The sequence below is a fragment of the Equus quagga genome, chromosome 19 (genome assembly GCF_021613505.1).
Source record: "Equus quagga isolate Etosha38 chromosome 19, UCLA_HA_Equagga_1.0, whole genome shotgun sequence".
NCBI lineage: Eukaryota > Metazoa > Chordata > Mammalia > Perissodactyla > Equidae > Equus > Equus quagga.
Window position 1 is genome coordinate 7,134,922 of NC_060285.1, and position 9,768 is coordinate 7,144,689.

General features: G+C 53.8%; 2 long non-coding RNA genes across 2 annotated transcripts; one reads left to right on the top strand and one right to left on the bottom strand.

Moving 5' to 3' along the window:
- Positions 1 to 1,006: 1,006 nt before the first annotated feature.
- Positions 1,007 to 5,648, bottom strand: LOC124230363 (uncharacterized). Its single transcript, XR_006886144.1, has 2 exons — positions 5,561 to 5,648; positions 1,007 to 2,275 (listed from the first exon to the last, which is right to left on the bottom strand). It is a non-coding gene; the product is annotated as an uncharacterized LOC124230363 (long non-coding RNA).
- Positions 3,931 to 9,097, top strand: LOC124230362 (uncharacterized). The gene is made up of 3 exons (XR_006886143.1): positions 3,931 to 4,117; positions 4,714 to 4,848; positions 6,133 to 9,097. It is a non-coding gene; the product is annotated as an uncharacterized LOC124230362 (long non-coding RNA).
- Positions 9,098 to 9,768: the final 671 nt, after the last annotated feature.

Below are 9,768 nucleotides of genomic sequence, written 5' to 3' on the forward strand. Positions count from 1 at the left end.
ATGGGTGGAAAGTACAAGGAGTTCCCGTTTACCCTGTGCCCCGCACATGCACAGCCTCCCCCGTTATCCACGTCCCCACCAGAGGGGGACATTTGTTACAGTTGCTGAGCGTGCATCGACGCAGCAGCATTGTCGAAGTCCACCACGTTCACTCTTGGTGTACATTCTGTGGGCTTGGACGAATGTGTAATGACACGCATCCACCAGCATAGGATCACACAGAGTAGTTTCACTTGATTTGCGAATATTAATCTTTTCTAATCTGTTTAAAGTTTCTAATAGTTTTTTGAACTGATTCTCTTAGTTTTTCTGGGTAATAATCCAATCTAAAAGCAGTGGGGTTTGGCCTCTGCATAGCCAACACTTATCCCTCTTATTTGTGTGTCCTGTCTAATGGCTGGCTGAGCTCCTCTGGAGCAGCAGTAAATATTAGTAGTGATAGGAATTCCTTGCCTTGTTCCAGAAGTTAATGGAAATGCATCCAGTCTTTTGTCAGTGAACATAAATGCTGGCTTTTGGTGTCAAATATTTATATATATATATTTTTTACCATGTTAAAGCATAAAATCTATTCCTATTTTAATAAAGTCTTTTTTCTAAAATCAGGAATGGACATTGGACTTTATCAAATACCCCTTTAGATCTATCGAGATATTGATTTGGTGTTTCTCCTACAATCAATACATTTGGTAAAAGATAGGTTTCTCTACAGTTCAGCAAACAAGGCTCAGAGAGGTCAAGTCACTTGCCCAGGGTCACACAGAAGCAGATAGCAGAGTTAGGGTCTCTTTCTTTGGGCCCATGCTCTTTATCCATGCCCCCAGTGCTGCCTGCTCTGAACACCTGCGACCTTGCAGCTCCTGGGACATCCCGTCCCCTGGCCCCTCACCAGGCCTTCCCCAGCCCTTGCCCACAGTCCACATAGCCTCTGTGGCCCCCACAGCCCCGCTCACCTGCAGGAGAAGCCCGTCCAGCTCAGCAGTGTCAACAAAAACAGAAACCAGTCTAAGAGGCAAAGCGTTTATTTGGGATCAAAGAATTGCAATTCGGGAGCAATTCAGGTAGAAACCCAAATAGTGCCCCGATTCGAGGAGACGGGCTCAGGGTTTTTCCGGGAAAAAGGGAGGATGAGTTGAGTTGTATTAAAGAAGAGTTCGTTGGTGCTGGATGAGGTCAGGCTAGATTTGCGCTTCGTAGATTGGCCGAGGTTCGGTCATCAGGCAGAAGGCCAGCCTCGTACTCCGTCGATTGGTTAGCAATCCAGTCCTCAGCTAAGTCCAGTTGCATGAGTCCTTGCAGACAGGATATTCTCGTCCTTTCTGACTTCTTGGGATGTTGGCGGTTTGGTTCAGTTTGGAAGATAATGAAAACAAGATGTAAAATGAAATTCTTCTGAAATGGCTGCCCTGGCTGTATTTTAATATGGCTCCACTCATGTCGTCTTTCACAGCGGCCACCCGTGTCTCACCGTGAACACGGTTTAAAGTCACAGGAGACAGGCCTGGGATGAGTGGGGTTTCAGGCAGGCCCAGGGTCGCAGAACCTAGGAGGGCAGAAGAGAAGCATGTGTTCCTTCGCTTCCGCCAGGCTTGATAAGACACAGAGGAGCGCGGGGTTGCCTCCAGGCCGGTGTATGGCTTTGGGGGTGGATTTGCAGTGGGCACAGAGAGGGCGGGTCCCAGTGGGCATCTGAGTTCAGATGAAGAGCCTCGGGCTTTGGTTCAAGTCCATGCTGGCCAGCCCATGTCCTTGTCTCTGTGTGAGGAAGGCCCTGGGGTCTGGGCTGGCACACAGGCAGGCGGCAGGGGAGGAGCTGGCCCACTCTGCCTTCAGTCGGGGTGCCACCTCCAGGTGCTGCCTCCCTGGCCCCCAGCTGGAACAGCTGAGCCCGGAGGTGTCTCAGAGCCCCAGCAGGACTAGCATTTACCACCGAGATTCTGCCCGAGGCCACATATTTTGCATGCACTGTCTCATTCAATTTAAATTAATTTGCTGTAATTAAATCCTCGTGTGACCCCACTTGGAAGCAGACAGGGTCTTCTCAGTGTCGAGTGCTTCTCACACCATCACATTCACCCACTTTACAGATGAGGCTGAGGCCAAGGGATGGAAAATAACTTACGCAGGTTGTTCAGGGGACGGTGGCGGGGATGGCAGTCGGAGCCAGGGTCCCCTGCCTTTGATGGCAATGTTAGTATTTCTGCCTTCTGTAGATTTCCTGAGACCTGCACGGTCTCCGTGTGGCTTTGTCATGCTGTCACCATTTTCCACGCCACTGAAAACAAACGGTGTGGCTGAGGATGGAACCCCATTTCACATACGACAAAACTGAGAATTCGAGTGGTCTGCCTGAGGCCCTGGAGCAGGTAAGTGGTAGAGGCCGGATCCAGGTGGGGTGGCCCGACGCTGCTCCATGGGGTGACTTCACCTCATCTGGGGAGTAAGGGCAGGGCCTGTTTCCTTTCTCCTTTTCCAGTGTTTTCAGCCATTCTCAAATGGTCCACCTGGGGGCACTGGATAACAGGCTGTGGCAGGAGCTTTGCAGAGCCCTCTCTGCCCACCGGCCTAGGACGTCGGCTCAGGGCCCACGGCTCACCTGCACCTCCTCCACGGCCACGCAGCAGCCCGGGCAGACCCCCTGGTGCCATCCTTGGCTTGCCCTCTCCCGCCCTGAATGTGAGAGGCCCAGCCTGTGCTGATCAAGTTCACATATCTGGCAGCATGGCACCTCCACCTCGCGGGCCTCTCCCCTGGCCAGCTGGGCCCTCAGCCATGCCCCCTCGCCTCTTCCATCTCCAGAACTCCTCCTTTTCCTTCATCTTCGCTCTAAAGCTCTAAAGCCTGGAGCCCAGACAGGTTAGGGGTGGCTGTGACCTCTGGGAGCTGCTCACAGGCTCACGGGAGACACTTGGCCTTCCCTCCTCCTTGGTGCCCCACGTCTCCCTCTCTATAACCACCTGTTTCTGGGCCTGAGGCCCTCGGACCTTCAGCTTCTTTGTGCAGTGCACTGAATGCCCAACAGCGCAGGTCCCCTTGCAGGCAGAGGGGTGCGTCCACACAGGACAGGGCCTCTAGGGCCAGAACCGGGGGGGGGGGGCGGGTAGGGGGCTGCGGTCGGGTCCTCTGCCCCTGGCATTCCCAGCAGGAGTGGACTGTGGGAATTGGCTGTCTGCTAAGCAGATTCCAAGAAACTGCCCAAGATCCCAGAATGGCCAGGTCCAAATCCACGCGGATGAACACACCTGTGAGGCGACCTGCCTGGGTGGGTGGCAGCCAGCTGTGGGAGGCCTTCAGCCACAAGCCCAGCACTGCTCCATGGGAGGGGCTTTTGGGTTCACCAGACCAGCCCTTTCCCACTCCGCTCGGTGGGGTGTGTCCCACTGCAGCCAGGGGGTCCTGGGGTCATTTAGTGCTACATGGACGTGGCCTTAACTAACGCGGAGAAATTTCCTGCCTTTTCAGGTCTCTTCCCAGCCTTCTGATCAGGTCAAGGAGAGAGCCTCCGCTCAGTGTCAGACCCCTGGTGGTCTCTGTAACTCTGGCTGAGCATTCTTTTTAACCAGAGGAGAACCTTGCCCCCCCTCACCCCACCCCCCACCCCCAGCAAGGCCTCTGGCCGGCAACAGCCTGCAGCTAGAATTTAACCACATTATTTCCATGTGCTTATCTTTATGGCTGCTTTCTAATCTCTTGAGTAATACTTGTTCTCTCCCTGTGATGACAGAAAGTTACCTTTTTTTTTTTTGAGGAAGATTAGCCCCAAGCTAACATCTGCTGCCAATCCTCCTCTTTTTGCTGAGGAAGATTGGCCCTGAGCTAACATTTGTGCCCATCTTCCTCCGCTTTCTATGTGGGATGCCTACCACAGCATGGCTTGCCATGTGGTGCCATGTCCACACCCGGGATCCGAACTGGTGAACCCCGGGCCACCGAAGCGGAACGTGTGAACTTAACCAGTGCACCACTGGCCCAGTCCTAAAGTTTCTTTTTCTTAAGGAAAAAAGTGTATCAATTTAAGGGCATAAAAGAAGAGGTGGGGCTCAAATGGAACAAATCTCTCGAAGGACTGGTGTTTGGGAAATGAAGAATGCGCTCCTCTGACCCTCCCAGCCACCCGGTAGGTGCCCAGCTGGGGTATTGTCCCCCCTGCACAGATGAGGAATTTGAGGCCCTGAGGGGGGACGTGACCATGACAGAGGAGCCCCTTGACTGTGTGGGATTCTGCCACCCCAAGCCCTGGCATCCCAGAGCCCAGGCCCCTCCACTCGGGCCGTGGAGCCCATTCCTCTGCTGGCAGCCTGGGCCTCGGGACCCCGGATGGCAAAGCCCTTGAGTGTCAGGAGCCTGAGCAGCAGTTCTGTCTCCAAAGCACTCACCACTGGCCCGCGTGCTCCCTACCTTAGCCCTGCGAGGCCCCTCTCACAGAGGAGGGAGCGCAGACCCACAGAGGGCGTGTGCATCACACAGATGTGGCCATCGCCACTCTGCAAATGGGGACGCAGACTCCAGCCAAGGGACATGCCCAAGGTCACACAGCCGGTGGGTGGAGGGGCTGGGCCTGGAACCTGGGTTCTTTTCCTTTGTCCATCTCGCAGCTCTATTAAAGATCTGAATCCTGGAGGCCCGCTCCTCGGGGACCCACCCCAGGCCTCTCTCTGGACTCATTTCTTTTTGCCATGTTTGTTCCCATGATGCTTCCTGTTGAGGCTGTAGAAGCATGGAGTGAGCCCCACACTGCAAGTCCACCCCTTCTGTGAGCCTCGGTTCCAGCCCCTGGGAAACGGCGCCGTTAACCCTGCCCGCATCCTGCACCGGCTGCTGCGTGGGTCCCACGAGGTGGGAGACAAGGTGAGATTGAAACCTGCCCCTCACCTCACTTCCCTCCGCTCCCTGTCCAGTGGTCTCTCGTCTCCATCTCCCCACACAGCACCTGGAGCACAGGATGCTGTCCTGGAGTCACGCAATGAGGACCGTGGACGGTCAGTTATTGAAGAATAACTGGACTTGAGGGCCATAAATAATGAGTGGCGCGTGCACGCCTTAAACAGTTTGCTTTAACGGCCGACCCCGTGGCACAGTGGTTAAGTGCGCGCGTTCCGCTTCGGTGGCCTGGGGTTCGCCGGTTCAGATCCCAGGTGCGGACATGGCACCACTTGGCAAAGCCATCCTGTGGCAGGCGGCCCACGTATAAGAAGTAGAGGAAGATAGGCATGGACGTTAGCTCAGGGCCAGTCTTCCTCAGCAAAAAGAGGGGGATTGGCAGTAGTTAGCTCAGGGCTACTCTTCCTCAGAATAAATAAATAAAACAAAGCAAAACAGTTTGCTTTAACTTGCATAAGTGGACATCTGTTGTCCTTGGAATCTGTTGACGAGGATTCCAGACCTTTCTGGAGACTGGGGCTGCTTGCCTAACCCACCCCCATCAGGCAGCACCTGCAACTTCCAGGCATGGCTCCCAAGGTGGAGCTTGAACCTACAGAGGCTGGAGAAGCCATCTGAGCACAGAGCCCTTACAGATTTTGGTGGTTTCCTCCCAATATTTAGCAGTCGTCTCACTCACCTCATTTGCAGAAATTTGTTAAGCAACTTGCCTTTATCAGGCTTTTCCAAGGGATTCAAGTTTATTTTCACAGAAACTACCCTTCTTCTGTTTGCCCTCAAGTTTCAGCAGCTTGTATAACACAATTACAGCAGGGGTTACAATAACAAGGACACAATGGGCGCAAACCGGTTTGGGGACAAACACCTTGGACCTCATTCTGGTGGGGGTGGCCTTGAGAGGAGCCAAGTATAGGCCCTCCGGGCACCCTGTGGGTGTGGAGGGTGAGTGCCAGTGATGGGAGCAGATTCTGCCTCTGTTTTGTGCCAGCTGCAGGGACCCTGAGAGCATCCCCAGAGACAAACAGGATGGCACCTTCCCTGCATCTCCCAGGGCCTGTGCAAAGACAGGTGCCCCAGGTGGTCCCCACTCCTAGTGTCCTGCGGATGGCGGCATGCCCTCTGACCCCCTCCCCTCCTCACACCGGGACACCCGTCCCACCCAGAGTTAGCCCACACCCGGTCACTGAAAACCTCTGGGATGGATGAGATGCCCATTACCAAGGCCCACGGCTGCTTGTTCTTTTCTTGCAGATCAAGATCAGCACTTGGGTGAAGCGAGCGGGGCACACCCCTCAGGCCCCAAATTGAAGGGGGTTCCCTAAAGCCGTAATCAAGACAGACAGCCCAATGAATAGCGGGAAAAGGGTCTCAACAGACATTTCTCCAAAGAAGATACACGAATGGTCGACAAGCCCGTGAAGAGATGCTCAACATCACTCACCGTTAGGCAACTGCAAATCAAAGACCACAATGAGATACCCTCTCACAGCCACTAAGATGGCTAGAATAGGAACAAGACAGACAACAACTAGTGTTGGAGAGGATGCGGAGAAATCGGACCCCTCACCCAGTGCTGGTGGGAATGCAAAATGGTGCAGCCACTGTGGGAAACAGCGTGGCGGTTCCTCAGTAAGGAAAACACAAAATTACTGTGTGACCCAGCACTCGTTCCTCTTCCAGGTAGACCCCCGGAGAAATGAACACACGTGTCTACACAAAAATGTGTACACAGATGCTCACAGCAGAATTATTCATAATAGCCAAGAGTGGAAACTTCCTAAATATCCATAAACAGACGAACAGATAAATAGAGAATATTTCCGTGCAATGGAGCATTATTCAGCAGATCTTTGTTTTGAATACCACTCTCCAATAAAAGGAGCCGAGGTTCCTTGGAGAAATGGCTGACTCTACGACCAGGGATTACACAAGACGAGCCTGGAGCACCTTGTAGGAGCCAGGAACTAAGGATGTGCTTACACACCCACACACACTGTGTCAAAGACACACACGGGCCAACTGAAAGAGCTCCCAGTAGCCAAAGATGGAACCATTCGCGAGGAAGGGGAGAATCAGATTATAACCCAAAGTAGGGAAAATTCTAAAAAATATACCCGTGATTCCATACTGATAGAAACAAATGTTTGGATAAACAAATGAATGGGGAGAGCAGACAAATCCCTCACGCGCAAGAAACGCACGATAACTACTGTAGGTTCTCCCCCTCAAGCGGGCGGAGCGTAACTCCCCTCCCAAGGGCCGCCCTGCGTGCGCGTGGAACCTTCCCTCCGAAGAGTGTGATGACCTGATTGGACCCTTTCAAGAACTCCACTGGGTGGATACCATTCTTATCCCCATTTTACAGATGAGGAAACTAAGCCTCAGCGAGGCCAAGCTCTGGGTCCTTGGCTCTAGGTGACACGGCTGGTGACTACAGAACTTTTCAGCTCCTCCAGAGGGTCCTGTGCTGTCCATCCAGCCTGTTCCCCGCAGTATGCCTAGGGTCTCGCAGGGTGTCAGGGGTGTAATGGGTGCTCAGTAAGATTGTCAAATGAGTGAAAGAGAGAGCAAGCAGAGAGGAGAGGACAGAAGTGGAGAGAGAGAGATGGAACTAGAGATTGGGTGGTCCCTGGTGCCACTGCTGTGGGTCTGTGCGACTCTGGCCAGGTTCCTTGACCTATCTGAGTCCCCGTCCCACTTTCCTCATCTGGCTTTCCTACCTCATAGGTTGATGTGAGAATAGAATGAGGGCGCTGGTGTGTACTCTACGTGAATCTCACTCCCTGCACACCGTTGTGCAAGAAACACTGTTTTCTGTTTTCTAAGAGGCAGTTTCAGCCTCTAAGCCGCCTCTGCCAGGCCGGCAGGAAACAACTTCAGCTCTGGAGTCTGTTTTAGGTGCGGGATGCGGGGGTCCTCGGTCACTGATCCTCACAGGTTTCCGCCTGGACGCCATCTTCACAAATCAGCGTGGGGTGGCTGAAACTGAGCAGCTCCTGGCGGCCTTCTCATCCCCTGGGGCCCGGGAGGCTTTTCTGGGGAGACTGCCTGGGGTCCACTGGCCCACAGACCCCAGGAAGGCCCCTGCTCTCTGGCAGCGTGGCCCACACAGGAAACAAGTATAGTTGAACCCTCTTGTCCTGTTGTGCAAGAACTCAGCAGAGGTGGGAGTGGAAACCCAGCGTGGCCTCTCACCTAGCCCAGGCTCCAGGGGAGGGGCGGAGGTGGGGACATCCCCTACAGGGGCCCCTTTCTCCAACTCACACAAAGGCATCCCATGGCCCAGCAGGAGGGCTGGGGGAGGCCCCTTGGCTCCAGGATCTGCCGACCTCCTTAGCCTTTCCCCACTTGCCCCAGCCCTGGGTCCACCTCCCTGGTCAGGGCTGGGAGCCGTCCATCCTCCAGGTGTCCTCCAGGAGCTCTGTCCAGGCTGGGAGTCCTCTCCCCAGGTGGGCTGCAGGCTTGCTGCCCCACCTCGCCCTTCCCCTGGGGCAATGGGTACAGGGAAAGGGAAGGAGTAAAATACAGGGGAAATGGGGAGGAAGCAGAGTCCAGATCCACATCTCTGATCCTGTCTCTCCCACAGGCAGAGCGCCTGGCTCCTGCCAGGTCACTGTGCCGCTGTCCCCGGGCCTCCCTTCCCCATTCATTTGCATGAAATCTCGCAGCGTTTTGAGGTTCTCAGCGCACCTTCTCATCTTCTCCTTGCCCGAGGTCACACAGCACATCAGGGATGGAGATCTTTTGGCTCTGGGACCCTGTGGTGACCCCCACGGGATGACAGCCAGCTTACTTCGATGCCTCCGTGGCCACAGGTGTGCTGACCCCTTTCCTGGGGTCCCTCCTGTGCCCACCTGGCAACAGGCCTGTGATCCCAATGGGAGTTATCAACCCCCCACTTCGCTCTGCCTCCCTCAACAGTGATTGGTGAATGGGTAGGCACCTGATCCAAACTGGGCCAACTGGAGAGTGCCAGCCCCCTGGTGGCACTGACAGGCCCAAAGATGGACACATGACACATGACAAAACAGAGTAATCAAGTCCTTCCCTAGGATTTCTCTACCCTGACGGGCGCAGCTGGAGGCCAGCCCCTTGGCGGCACTGATGGGAGCCAGCCAGCCCTGGCTTTGAGTCCCTTGCAGCACTCGCTCGCTAGCTGTGTCACCTATGGCATATTGTGATTTATAAGAAAGATAGATCTTGTCTTTGCCCCATTTCTGGCACAGAGTTCCTAAAACCTTTGGAATTTCCTGAGATCAATAAAGGTGTTGTAGGGGAGGAGGACATTTCCTCTCCCCAAATGTGGGTTCATCTGGCTGGAGAACGAATTAAATTCACATGAGACAGAATAGCAAGAGAAAATTAAACAAAGCTTTATGAGGCACCAACATTTTCTCCTGCTAATCTAAATTTAGAAGAGCAAAAAAACTCACCACTCTTGCTTCCATTGGACTCTGCCGGCAGAGATCCGGGAGACTGACGTGGTAAGAACTCTTACCTCTTGCCGGCTCTCGTCAGGGGTCCGGGATCTCTCGGCCGCAGCAGTCCAGGAGCAAGCAGTGTCCAGCCAGCGAAATTTCATCCTGCCGACTACGCCAAAACTGTAGGGGAGGGGAGTCAGTTACAGGAGGTTCCAGACTAGCACAATAAAATGCTGATTTAAGTCCTTGCCTTTGGTATTGATTAAGAGTTTCTGGAGAGAAGGTCATCTCTTTTCTTCTTCCTGGTACAGAGAGGGAGGCACATTTTACAGATAGAGATTTACCTTACAAATGTAAATGTGTCCTAAGGAAGGGCAAGTTCCATTCCTCAGAGCCTCCTTCCCTGTCCCAGTTTATCAAAAGCAATCAGCCTCAGATAATCCTGATGCCAAAGAGACATATCTTG